Below are 14985 nucleotides of genomic sequence, written 5' to 3' on the forward strand. Positions count from 1 at the left end.
ATTGCATAAATAATGGTACAGTTCATGTGGAACATAGTGAAATCAATCTCTTACTTCTCACAGTTAGGTGGCATTGAGCTAGTGTAAATTCATTTCTGCAATGGATTCTTCTTTGGCTTAAAAAGTAGCAAATCCTGCTTAAGAAAAATCAGCAGTGGTATAACATTTGGAAGCAGGAGGGCCTACGGAGAAATCAGCACTGCCTTCTGGATGCCATTCACATCCACAATGGAAATATGTTGTGTTTGAAAAATAATTTTCTATTAAGGATTAACGCGTGAGAGAGGAATGGAAGGGGGTAAACAAAACAAATAAACAAAGACTATCTTAAGCTATTTTTATAAGAAAGGAATACTGAAAATATGTTTTTTCAACGCTGGAAAGGAGGAAGTTGTAGGGGCAAGGGTAGGAAGAAAACTCCTATAAGGAAAATATTTTGAATATATGTGTCCCTTGTTACAATCTGGTACATTCTGAAGGCAAAAATACTTTGTTTTTCTGAGATTTCAAAGTCACCCAAATAAAGGGATGGGCTCGTCCAGTAAGGAACATCTTCCCCACACAAACACATTGATTGTCAATGAGATTTTGGCTTTTAAGTTCTAAATCACTTTTTAAAATGGTTAGGTCACTTAGGTATTGTAGTGTTGAATCCCTATTTACCTTTAAAAATTTGGGCCTTTGGTTTTAATGCTTTCTACAATGGTATAGGGAAAAAACCCAAAAAGATGGAAACTGAGACCAAGAAAGCGGGGGTTGGAGGGAGGGGAGAAGGAAAGGGAATCAGTTGCCACCATAAGTTTTTTTTCACTGCCAGCAGAAAGCTGTTTTTCCCTGGAAATGAGGAGCAGTCTCAGGGACAAAATCTCTGGAAGGAAAACAGACACTAGCATTGGTCCTAGGAGCTTCACGACTTCCTAAAAAAATATACATTGAGACTGTTCTTGTCCTATAACTTGAAAGGGAAGCCCACCTAACTTAGACTGACCAGACAGCAAGTGTGAAAAATCAGGATGGGGTGTGGGGTAATAGGACTTTATGTAAGACAAAGCCCTAAATATCGGGACTGTCCCTATAAAATCGGGACATCTGGTCACCCTAGCCTAACTTAGCTTGTAGCGACGCACAAGATCTGATGAGATTAAACATGCAGACCCTTTGTTGTTCTGAAATAAATTTCTCTAATCCTTTGTTCCATTTGCTAATAAACCTACTTATTTTAAGAAGACTGTTTGTAACTATCCCTGGTCACAGACCCAAAAGGGAAGAGACACAAGTGTCCAGTTAGACATATACAGTAATAAGTGGTTGGCATAGGAAGGGTGTTGGTCCTGGGAGAAGATGGAGAATTGCAGAACTCCAGACCAAGACAAGCAAGGGTACAAGGTCTAACACCTCTGTGTGGGGGGGCGGGGGGAGGGAGAGGTGCACTTAGACCAGAAGGGAGACAGAAATGCAAGCAGCCTCATAATTGTCCCTATTTGAATATTGAGGGGTTGTCCCTATGTGATCTATGGCCACCAAACCCACCACCCCACCCAACACCATTGTCAGACATTAGGCTTTGCCATATTGTGGTACTGGATGTGCACAATTTCTCTCTGAGAGTATTAGGTTTGGGGGCTTTTTTAAATGCCCTCAGTCCTAGAATCAAGTGATTTATGTGAGAATCTCCACTTTCACTATGTGAAAAAAACACAGTTCCAGCCCATAATGGTTGCATAGAGAAAAAAAGCTTGAAAATATGACCTGAGTTCAACCAAGAGGCTCAGAAACCAGAATAGAAATAAAATGAACCCAACATTTATTATTTTTTAAAAGCTCACAATTGGCTTAAAATCTCATTATTTTGTTGACTCCTGACTCATGCTTTCTGAATGCCTGGTGTGGTGAGGAAGACCTGCACCACCAGGCAAGAATGGGTTAAAGAGCTTCTGTGATCACAGTCAGCCCCAAACTGCCTTGCCTGCCGGGCTTGTCCAGCCTGAAGGGTGGGCCCTTATAAGGGAGAATCTTACCCCGATTGCGAGCTGGATCCTGAAACAAGAAGAGCTGGAATACTGCATTTTCAAGTGCAAGGGTCACTTACTGGGGAACTGGTGAGTCTCTTAAAGATGAAGATGGTCTGGATTTCTTTTGGGGTTCTGGGACTAAGCCTTGAGCTCCAGTAGGTGCAGAAGGGGAGGATCTGAGCCCCTCTCCAGGGTCCCAGAGAACCCTTCTTTGCATGAGATTCCAGAGAATCTGGCCTCCTGTAGGAGTGCTGTAGGTTGTATCTCTAGGGTGCCCATGTGGGGTGAAAGTGGGTACCTCTCTCATGCCAGATATCCCTCTCTGGCTGTAGGTGTCACTGTTGTGCTGGTTTGGAGTCTGGGGTGTGGTCCCCTGGCTGTAAATCTGCTGGGCGTGACAGCAGTCCAAACAAAGAAAAAGCCAAACAAATTAATCCTGGAGCCCACAAAGCAGCCGCAGGTTGCCCTGTCATTTTCCACAAAGCAGAAGGTAAATAGTCTCTTTGAAGGGTCCTAGGTTCCTAATCCCCTGTGTGTCTAAGCCTGGGTTTTGATTTAGGTTTGAGCCCAAGCCCCCACTCTCCCCTCCCCCGGACTGGCCTTAGCAAAAATGGCACCCCGGGAGAACTTGTATTTTGGCATCCTTTCTTGGAGTCTGGATGCATGGAGCTTGGACAGATGAGGGGCAGCTCCCCATATATCAGAGGGTAGCCGTGTTAGTCTGGATCTGTAAAAGCAGCAAAGAATCCTGTGGCACCTTATAGACTAACAGACGTTTTGGAGCATGAGCTTTCGTGGGTGAATACCCACTTCCTCAGATGCATGTAATGGAAATATCCAGGGGCAGGTATATATATGTGTGCTAGCAAGCAAGCTAGAGATAACGAGGTCAGTTCAATCAGGGAGGATGAGGCCCTGTTCTAGCAGTTGAGGTGTGAAAACCAACACCTCAGACAGAGACCAACACCTACAAAATCTCCATCAAGCATTCTCAAAACTACAATACCCGCATGAGGAAATAAGGAAACAGATCAAAAGAGCCAGACGTGTACCCAGAAGCCTCCTACTGCAAGACAAACCCAAGAGAGAAACCAACAGGACTCCACTGGCCATCACATACAGCCCCCAGCTAAAACCCCTCCAACGCATCATCAAGGATCTACAACCCATCCTGGACAATGATCCCACACTTTCACAGGCCTTGGGTGGCAGGCCAATCCTTGCCCACAGACAACCTGCCAACCTGAAACATATTCTCACCAGTAACTGCACACCATACCATAATAACTCTAGCTCAGGAACCAATCCATGCAACAAACCTCGATGCCAACTCTGCCCACATATCTACACCAGCGACACCATCACAGGACCTAACCAGATCAGCCACACCATCACTGGTTCATTCACCTGCACATCCACCAATGTAATATACACCATCATATGCCAGCAATGCCCCTCTGCTATGTACATCGGCCAAACTGGACAGTCTCTACGGAAAAGGATAAATGGACACAAATCAGACATTAGGAATGGCAATATACAAAAACCTGTAGGAGAGCACTTCAACCTCCCTGGCTATAGCAGACCTTAAGGTGGCCATCCTGCAGCAAAAAAACTTCAGGACCAGACTTCAAAGAGAAACTGCTGAGCTCCAGTTCATCTGCAAATTTGACACCATCAGCTCAGGATTGAACAAAGACTGTGAATGGCTTGCCAATTACAGAACCAGTTTCTCCTCTCTTGGTTTTCACACCTCAACTGCTAGAACAGGGCCTCATCCTCCCCGATTGAACTGACCTCGTTATCTCTAGCTTGCTTGCTAGCACACATATATATACCTGCCCCTGGATATTTCCATTACATGCATCTGAGGAAGTGGGTATTCACCCACAAAAGCTCATGCTCCAAAACGTCTGTTAGTCTATAAGGTGCCACAGGATTCTTTGCTGCTCCCCATATAGTGACCCCTCCCCATGTGGCTGGGAAGTGATGGGGACAAGAAGTGGGGCAGGGGGATGCAGAGCTTCCTGCAGCTGGAGGAGGTTCATGGAGTTGAGTCTGATCTGACCCTAGGAGCATCCCATGCAGGGGAAGAGGAAGTCCCATCCCTCCCCAGCCCAGCCAGGACTAGCAGCTGGAGCCCAGCACATGATAGAAGCCCCCAACCACGGTGCCCCCAGCTCTGCTCCTCCCTAGCTTTGGGCTAAGCACTTGCAAGCTAAAGGGGCCATGGGCTGGCTGTGTGCGGGGAGGATAGGGGGGTGTTGTCCATGGTACCCCCCCTGACCACAGCACCCAGGGCCACCTGTAAAGCTGGTTCTGAGCCACTATTCTATCCACACACAAATCTGAGTCAGGTCAGCAAGCACTCAGGACCTGCCGTGTCCTAGGACCATGCTAGGTGGGGGTGGATCCAAGCACTGTCATTTTGCAGTGTGGAAGCAGGTCAAGCCTTAGACCCAAGTCAGAAAGTCCTGGATAGTGCAGTATGGACACATGGCCATGTGGACACTCAAGCAAGGGCTTGGAAACACCAGGTCCACAAGGCTGAGTCCAATGGACCTGGGTCTACTGTGCAGCATAGACATACCCTAACATAGGTGCTGGAGCTATGGGTGCTGTCGCAACCCCTGGCTTGAAATGGTTTCCATCATATACAGGGTTTACAGTTTGGTCCAATGGTTCTCAGCACCTCTTTACCTTACGATGTCCACTCTGAGTGCCCTGGGCTCTCATGAACAAAAAATCAAAGTAAAAATAGTCCCTCTTCTTCTCCAGGGAGTCAAGGCCACAGAGTCTCTTCAGAAGCGCTCTGGGTAAGCAGCCCCTGCTTTGTGGAACTAGGGAGCTCTAGCTTTGCTTCCCTCTAAGTGTTGTGTTGCACTAAGCTTGGATCCTCCATTTTAGAAATGTCCTTCTTCAGGTGCAACAGACCTTATAGGTGCACCAAGTTGGGGCTGATTTTGCCCAATGAAGCTCTTTAATCTCTTCCTAATGGGGGTGGGAACCTGTCCCGCCACTGGCAGTATTTTTCTTTTTAGCTGGAGTACTTCATGCCCTGTAGAGGGGCAGGCCCTCTAAGAATTGCAGCCGGAGAATGGCAACATTGGGGCTGGTCTATAGTACTGCTGTTCTCCAGGAAATGTCTGAGGCAAATGAGATTCCTGTCCTTTCCCAGAGGGGGTGCATGAGACACACAACTTGTGACACTGCGGTTAACAATACTGCTATGTGGTTGAAGAAACAACTCCATAGAGACTGAGTGGCTGGGAGTGGTTCACATCATTCATTCCATGACCCACACCCACATTCAGCAAATGATTATTTTTATTTATTTGGTAGAAATCTTGGTCTTCATCTTTCTCCCTCTGTCTGCCCTGTGAGGAGTCACTGCATCCTAAGGACCTCAATCTGCTCTCTCCATGCATGGGCCACAGAGGAATTGTGGCCCATGCAAGGAGAGCAGATGGCTGTTTTGATAGGGAGCCTATTTCCACTAACCCAGCATGAATCATGGAGCAGATCCATAACCCTCTGGACCCCTTTCTTTGCTAGCCTTACTACCCTCAGGATTAATCAGGCTAGTGCAGAGCCAACATTTATAGGAATTAGAAGTTTATGTACCTATTCCATGGCTACATGGTTTCAAAATTTGACCTTGAGAGCTAGCCATGTGATTCCCCTTAAAGTCAAAGGGAGATATGTTGTAAAACACACTAAGGGTATGTCTACACTACGAAATTAGTTCGATTTAATAGAAGTCGATGTTTTAGAAATCGATTTGTTACTGTCGTTTGTATGTGTCCCCACTAAGTGCATTAAGGCAGCGGTGTGCATCCACAGTACCGAGGCTAGCGTCGACTTTCAAAGCATTGCACAGTGGTAGCTATCCCATAGTTCCCGCAGTCTCCGCTCCCCATTGGAATTCTGGGTGGCTCTCCCAATGCCTGATGGAGTTCTGGGTACATGTCGTCAGGCACCCCATCCCTTCCTCCCTCCCTCCGTGAAAGCAACGGGAAAAAATTGTTTCTCACCTTGTTTCCTGGGTTCCCCGTGCAGACGACATACCACGGCAAGCATGGAGCCCGCTCAGCTCTCTGTCACCATATGTGTCCTGAGTACTGCTGACAGAAGCAGTACTGCAGTGCTACACAGCAGCAGCTCCTTGCCTTTGCAAGTTGACAAAGACAGTTACCAGTCATACTGTACCATCTGTTACTTTGCAAGTTGGCATAGATGGTTACCAGTCATACTGTACCATCTGCCGCTATCCTGAGTGCTCCTGGCCAGCCTCGGTGAGGTTGGTTGGGGGTGCTTGGGCACACATGGGTGCTCCTGGCCAGCCTCGGTGAGGTCGGTCAGGGGCTCCCGGACAAAAAATGGGAATGACTTCCCAGGTCATTCTCTTCTTTACGTTTTGTCTAATGGAGATTCAGACCTGCCTACAATATCAGGCAAGCCTACTAAAGAACCACAGATACAAATGGCAGCTCCAGGCCAGAGCCCCAGACATCCCACAGAAATGATGAACTGCATGCCATTCTAGGGGGTGCCCCTACAACAACCTCACCCATTGCTTCCTTCCTCCCCCACCCCTCCCGGACTACCTTGGAAGTTATCCCCCCATTTGTGTGATGAAGTAATAAAGAATGCATGAATTTGAAACAACACTGACTTTATTGCATCTGCAAGCAGAGATCAAAGGGAGGAGGGGAGGGCAGTTGACTTACAGGGAAATAGAGTGAACCACCATTCTGCACTTGCTCAGCCTATAGTTGGACTGCTCCTTACTGCTGTCCAAGCTTCATGAGCCATGGGAGCAAGGGGTAGGCGTGACCACACAGTGCTGCTGACTGGGAGAGCAGCCTGAGGCAGAAGCCTCCAGCTGGCATGATATTCTAGGCAGGACTGAATCTCCATTACACAAAACTTAAAGAGAGAATGACCGGAAGTCATTCCCATTTTTGTCTATGCACTCCCGACCGACCTCACCAAGGCCAGCCAGGAGCACCCACGGGACAACAATGACAGCTACCAGTCATATAGTACTGTCTGCCATCCGGAAGGCAAGGCAAGGGGATGTTGCTATGTAGCATTGCAGTACCGCTTCTGGCAGCAGCATCCAATAAACATATGGTGGCAGTGAAAAAAGATGAGAAACTATTTGTTCCCGTTGCCTTCATGTACCCAGAACCACCCGTGACAATGTTTTTGACCCATCGGGCATTGGAAGATCAACCCAGAATTCCAATGGTTGACGGAGACTGCGGGAACTGTGGGAGAGCTACAGCCGTCAATCACCCCTCCTTCCGTGAGATCAACTGCAGACAATTGCTTCGGGCCTTTTTTTACACACAGACACCACACCACAGCAAGCATGAAGCCTGTTCGGCTCACCATAGCAGTTATGAGCATTGTAAACACCTCGCACATTATAGTGCAGTTTATGCAGAACCAGAAGCTGAAAAACCAGGCAAGGAGGTGACTGCAGCAAGGTAACAAGAGTGATACGGACATGGACACAGCCTTCTCTCAAAGAGTGGGACCTGGCAATGTGCACATCATGGTGTTAATGGGGCAGGTTCATGCCATGGAATGCCAATTCTGGGCCCGGGAAACAAGCACAGACTGGTGGGATCGCATAGTGTTGCAGGTCTGGGATGATTACCAGTGGCTTTGAAACTTTCGCATGCCTAAGTGCACTTTCATGGAACTTTGTGACTTGCTTTCCCCTGCCCTGAACTGCAAGAATACCAAGATGAGAGCAGCCCTCACAGTTCACAAGCAAGTGGCAATAGCCTTCTGGAAGCTTGCAATACCAGACAGCTACCAGTCAGTCAGGAATCAATTTAGAGTGGGCAAATCTGCTGTGGGAGTTGCTATCATGCAAGTAGCCAACGCAGTCACTGAGCTGCTGCTATCAAAGGTAGTTACTCTGGGAAATGTGCAGCTAATAGTAGATGGCTTTGCTGTAATGGGATTCCCTAATTGTGGTGGGGTGATAGTCGGAACCCATATCCCTATCTTGGGATCGGACCACCAAGGCAGCCAGTACATAAACCACAATGGGTACTTTTCAATGATGCTGCATGCACTGGTGGATTACAAGGGATGTTTCACCAACATCAATGTGGGATGGCCTGGAAAGGTTCATGATGCTTGCGTCTTCAGGAACTTTTTAGCTGGAGTTCTTCTTGCCCTGTAGAGGGGCAGGCCCTCCAAGAGTTGCAGCCAGAGAATTGCACCCCAGACCTTGGGGCTGGTCTACAGCACTGCTGTTCTCCAGGAAATGTCAGAGGCAAGTGAGATGTGCAAGTCTCGCACTGCTTCCAGCAGCTCCCATTGGCCCAGAGCAGCGATCCGCAGCCAGTGGGAGCTGCAATCAGCTGGACCTGCGGATGGGGCAGGTAAACACACCGGCCCGGCCCACCAGGGGCTTTCCCTACACAAATAGCAATGCCTCTTTGAGAAACCCTGCTCTAGATGCTTTCCACATTCCACAAGGAGCATTATGTGCCTCCTCAGAAAATTAATGGTGATATTAAAGGTATACTATGACTAAGATTAAGATTTTGACATGGAGATTTTTATTAAAATTCATGGGCAGGACACAGGCAATAAATAATAAATCATGGAAGCCCCAGCCCCTTGCTGTGGGGGGCTGACAGCTGGAGGAATTCCACTGCTCTGGGGCACTCAGGACCGGCTCTAGGCACCAGCAAACTAAGCACGTGCTTGGGGCGGCACAATTCCAGGGGTGGCATTCCAGTGAGGTGGGTTTTTTTTTTTTTTTTTGCTTAGGCACTGGCACTCTCGGAAGGGTTTTGTTGTTTTGTTTTGTTTTGTCTTTTTGCTTGGGCTGGCAAAAAACCTAGAGCTGGCCCTGAGGACACTGACTGCCCAAGCTGGAACCCCACTGCTGCGTGGGGCTGAAGCTGAAGCTGGAAGTCACAGAGGTCTGTTAAAGCCCCAGAATCTGACATCCATAACAAAATTATATCCTTAACGCAGACTAACAATATAGAACACTATCCTGCAATCCTTACTCAGGCAAAGCTCTAATTGAAAGCTAAGTTTTAAAGTCTGCAGGATCTGGTCTATTGTCACATTGAACTGTGATAGTACATGTGTATATGAACTGCAAATCTATGTTGATGGGCCCAGTTCCGTTCTCTCTCTCTCTTTCCTGTGTAGCCCCAGGGAAGTCACTGAGAGTGCTCTTGAGAGGAAAGGCATTGTAGAGCTTTGAAACAGTCCCTGAAAATTGAATTAATTTTTGCTATCTTGATTCTTGGTCAGTCTGAAAAATCAGCAAATACTATATTTAGCAACAGCATTATTTACCTGCAGAGGCCAGTTGAAAGCACAAAAGTATGCATACAATATATACTGCTGAGGTTCTCAATTTGCTTGCTTTAAAAAAATATTTGCAAGCCTTAGAGATACATAATCATATACCTACATTATAAACTCTAATATATATAAATTATAGGTGGAGCTGTTAGTGACACCTATAGTTAAGATTGCCTAACATTCCAATACAAGACCCTGTTTTCTGGTGGTTATAAAACTTTGCCAATCTTTAATAATTAGGACTCAGATTTTCCTTTGGAGTGATCTTCAGGCAGGTTAGTTTTTAAGCTTCAACAAAAAACAGTTCAGACACCTCTGCAGACAAGATTAGGGGAAGGTGTGTTGTTTTCTCCATATTAGAACCTTCTAACAGCTATTAGATTAAGAAGTTCTAACACCTCCATGCTTTGGGGTAGGGACTTGACATTTGGCAGTGGGTGTGCAATCACCCTTTTCCTCTCCTAATGAAAATCTTCTCAAATATTGCTGAGTTAGAAATCTTTGATAAGTGAAGTTTGCACATGCTCAATAGAAGCTAAAACTCCAAACTTTCTGTTACACTGAACATGCCCCAAACAAAGGCGGTAGAGGTTGAGTAAAATTTCTGTAATTGCTTCTTCTGGCAGCTGTCTGTGGTGCCTAGCACACGAACTCAGAGAACTGAGAGCAAGGAGTCTCTCTCTCCTGTGCTCTCATTGCTCCCTCCTCTGGTACCCAGACTGCATGGAGAAGAAAGCAGCCTGACTCAAATGCAGAGGGATGAAAAAGCAGATGAAGCACAGGGGCAAGTTATATAAGTTTCAGGGAAATGTGATAATGTGTGTTATTTATTACATACATTTAACCACCTCACCTGCCTTCTGCCAACTAATCCATCTCTCCTAGCACTTTTTCTATCACTCCAACTCCCTGAGTGGCTTCAAACAGCTTCCATATTTTATTTTTAATAACAGTCTGACAGAAAAATATTCCTTCCTTCTCCTGTTCCTGTGTAATTCTTCCCCAGAGAAAAACTGTGCTAGGCTGTGGGTCCTCAGGGCCTATTTGTTTTTTCCTGGACCTGATCCTCACAAGATGCTGAACAAATTGAAATGTGATCATCACCTTCAACTCTTGGAAATCAGTAGGAGTTCAGAGTACTCAGAAATTTTCAGCAGGTGCTCAGCAGCTGGCAGGATAGTCTTATGTTGGGATACTTCAGTGTGACAGTGACACACCAGCACTTTGCTCCACAGGAGCTGGCTTGATTCATATTTTTCACAGGAGAACACCCGTTTTCATTCTGCCTTTATCTATGACCTCACTGCCACTGGCCAATCATCAGAACAGCTAGGTGAATTTTTAATACTGACTGCTGCAACTACAAGTGAAGTTGCGATACAAGGAGCAGACTGCCAGAAAAGGAGTCTGTGATAGGTTGCTGCCCCTTGCTGGAGACCCTGCTATCTTGGTGAACAATCCCTGCCAAAGAAGGTGTCCTTTTGGGAGGAAAAGAGCAGCATGTTTAGACTCCTAAGAGCTGGCTAGAGAGGCCACTCAGGGTCAGCCACTGGTGGAACCTATGATAATAGGTCCTCCAGTGGCCAGAAAACCTGGAAACAGGAAGAAGCCAATCAGGGCCCAGCAGGCAAGATAATGAGGGCTGGCTGCTTCTTCCACTGGTCAGTTCATGGGTGAAGCTGAGATGGGGAAGAGGAAGGAAGGATGGATAGATCGATCTCCTGTCTTCACCCACAAGACCCTGGCCTAATCAGGGGCTGAATTCTGATTCCACCTTTTTGACTGTCAGTGAAAGACTGTTTTTGTTTTATTTTGTGAAATTTCCAGCTGGACATATGGAGCTGGATATCTGTTGACTTAGAGATGTTCTACTGGTTGAGGTGAACCTGTGACAGAGTCACACAAGATATTGATAAAGTAAGTGGGTGACAATGATAAGTTATTGTGGGGAGAGGGGAAAATATAGGTTGGAGTACATGTCAAAATTCCTCTTGGGGATTGATCCACATATCATTACATCAGTTCTGTTTATATAGGTTCTTATACCATTTGTGATGGGTTGGATCACAGAAACCCCCTTGGGAGCTCCCAACTGATGCGCCAAGACTACCTCTGCTCCTGTTTTCCCTGACAGCTCAGGACTCCAGCACCTTGTCTTGCTGAGCCAGACACTCCCCGCTGCTCCAACAAAGACCCAGGGTCTGAATTACTTGCCCCAAAACTACAGGTTTACCTGAAAGCAGCTTACAGAAGTGTGCTTGTCTTTAACACCCAGATGCCCAATTCCCAATGGGGTCTAAACCCAAATAAATCCGTTTTACCCTGTATTAAGCTTATGCAGGGTAAACTCATAAATTGTTTGCCCTCTATAACACCGATAGAGAGATATGCACAGTTGTTTGTTCCCCCAGGTATTAATACATACTCCGAGTTAATTAATAAGTAAAAAGTGATTTTATTAAATACAGAAAGTAGGATCCAAGTAGTAACAGACAGAACAAAGTAAATCACCAGCAACATAAAATAAAATGTGCAAATCTATGTCTAATCAAACTGAATACAGATAAGATCCTCACCAGTTCCAGAATGCTCCCTTTTACAGACTAATCTCCTTTTAGACTGGGTCCAGTAATCACTCACACCCCCTGTAGTTACTGTCCTTTGTTCCAGTTTCTTTCAAGTATTCTGGGGAGTGGAGAGGCTCCCTCTTTAGCCAGCTGAAGACAAAATGGAGGGGTGTCCCATGAGTTTAAATAGACTTTCTCTTGTGGGTGGAGACCCCCCTCCTCACTCCTATGCAAAGTTCAGCTCCAAGATGGAGTTCTGGAGTCACCTGGGCAAGTCACACGTCCATGCATGACCCACAGTCTTTACAGGAAGAAGCCATTGTCCACATGGTATCTTATATGTCTCCAGGAAGACTTCTTATGTGGATTGGAGCATTCCAAGATGCAATGTTCCCCAAGTACTTCCTGATCGGGTACTTAACCTTGCGAATTCCTTCCTAAAGAAGCTGACCAAATGCCTCACAAAGCTTACTTAGAAATCAAGCAAGTATACAGCCAATATTCTTAACCTCAAGTACAAAGTGATATATGTGTACAAATAGGATGAATAGATATAGTAGACCAGGGGTCAGCAACCTACGGCATGCTTGCCAAAGGTGGCACGCAAGCCGATTTTTAATGGCACCCCGAGGTCCCAGCCACCGGCCCCACTCAGCCCGCAGCTAGCCTGGGTGAACGGAACCGCAGGCTGGCAGTGGGCTGAGTAGGCCGGCGGCTGAGACCCTGGCTGGCAAGGGGCCAGCAGCCAGAACTGAAATCCAGAGTCAGCCAATGCTGGGGCACAGCATGTGGCACACTCCCATCTGGGGGGGAAGGGCTGCTGGCTGCCAGAACTCTCCTACAGGCTGGCGCTGGCGGTGGAAGCAACAGGCAGTCAGGCAAGTGAAAGGGGCCGGCGGGAGGCACAGTGGAGGTGTCCACGTCCCAGCCTGTCCTGCTGCCCCTCTCTCGCCACTGTGGCTGGACCCCAGGGCACTGCAGGCACATGCCATCCCTGCGGCCCCTGAGGGAAGGGAGTGGCAGGCCAGAGGGTCTTCCGCTGGGCAGTCTCCAGCATTTTTGCCGCCCAGAGCAGTGAAAAGAAAAAAAAGCCGTGATCGCGATCTGTGGCATCTCTACCGCCACCGCTTCAGTCTTCGGCAGCTGGTCCTTCCCTCAGTGAGGGAACCACCGCCGAAGAGCCGGACGTGCCCCTCCCCCCTCCGGTGGCTGCCTCAAGAAGCTGTTGCTGGGCTGGTGCCTGGAGTCGGCCCTGGTCTTCTGCCGCCGCCCCCCATTTGCCGGCAGATGCAGTGCCCCCACACAGCAGGCCCACAGCTCCCTTGGCAGAAACAGAAACAGCATGGGGCAGGGACTCATCCACCATCCAGATAACCCGGCTGCAACTGGGACTGTCCCAGGCCAGCCCAAAGTCCCCATCCCCCTGAGAATTCCCCCAACCTCCTGCCCTGAACCCCTCACACCACTCAACTCTGACTCCCTACACCCCCCCATGCTCCCAGCCCTGACTCCTGCACCATCCACATCCCTACCCCCTGCCCTGATCCCCCCGCACCCCAACCCCCTGCTCTGAGTGCTCCCCCACACACATCCCAGTCCCTGAGCTCCTCCCCCCCGAGAGGGGTTATAATACGACAGTACCTGTAAGAAATTTAAGTTACTTTTACCCTTGCCAGAACCCCAGACCATCAGTGGACTGAGCGGGGCCAGTGGCAGGCTGCGAGGCTCAGCCTGCTGCCAGTCTGGGGTACTGGCAGCCAGCCCATGGCTCTGCTCCTGGCCTCAGCCACTCCTTGCTGTGGCGCATATTGGAAAAAACTCATCAAGAGAAAGGATCACACTAAACTGATAAGATCGACATTTTAATTTTATTTTAAATGAAGCTTCTTAAATATTTTAAAAACCTTATTTACTTTAAATACAACAATAGTTTATTTATATAATATAGACTTATATAGAGAGATCTTCTAAAAATGTTAAAATGTATTGCTGGCACATGAAACCTTAAATTAGAGTGAATAAATGAAGACTCGGCACAGCACTTCTGAAAGGTTGCCGACCCCTGTAGTAGACCATAACCTTTACAGAGATATGTTACATGGCACAGGCAGCAGACAACATATTCCAGTTATGTCATATTCCCATTAAACCTTATGGGAGGTACCATCACACCATTCATTTTGGCATAGTATCTGAGCACCTTTCAGTAGCGCATTAAGTGATATGATTAAGGTTTGATGCATTTTGTTCTTTGTCACCTTTCCCCAGGGGAATGAATGTACATGCACTGGAGCCTCTTTTTGCTTGTTTGAGTTATTTTGAGGGGGAGGATGGTAGCTGATATATATGCTGCTGTGTATTTCTAGTACAGAAGAAAAAGTTAAAGTGCAATGCACATAGCTTTGAGTGGAAGTGGTGAGGTTTGTGGTGGTCTTTGGTTGCTGCAGAAGTTCATTCCATAGTCTCAGAGTGGCACTTGATGAAGTTCTGTCATCTGCAGAGGCAAGCTTCATTCTTAAGGTAGAAAGTTCCACTATACCTAATGAACAGAGTTGTCTACCATGGTCTTAATCCTGCGGTTTAGGCAATCATTTAAGTATCCTGAGCCAAGTGCATTAGGGCCTTGAATATAAGGACTGAAACCTTGAATTTGATTTAAGATCCTATGGGAAGCCCCTGCAGAGAGCGGGGGACCAATATTTGTGGTAGCTCGTGTTGCTGAGGGGATGCACTGCAATATTTTGTACTATATATACCACAATATGTCAAAAATGTAACCAGTTATGACTTAAATTTACTTACTTCAGAATCAGAAGTTCCTGTAAATATCACTTATTTTTATATTAGAGAGATTCCTGGTAGGCAACTCAGTACCTATGCAGGCACCAGGAGACCAGACTGCTGTAAGTTTGTTACTTTCTGGGTACATGTTCTTGATATCATCCCCAGAAGCACTCATGCCAAGAGTAATCTTATAGCACCAGAAATACTGACTCGTTGGTGTTGTACTATGATTTCTGGAGTACTGTACTCTGACAAAACTCTGTCAACTA

Source organism: Gopherus evgoodei, chromosome 3 (assembly GCF_007399415.2).
Source record: "Gopherus evgoodei ecotype Sinaloan lineage chromosome 3, rGopEvg1_v1.p, whole genome shotgun sequence".
NCBI lineage: Eukaryota > Metazoa > Chordata > Testudines > Testudinidae > Gopherus > Gopherus evgoodei.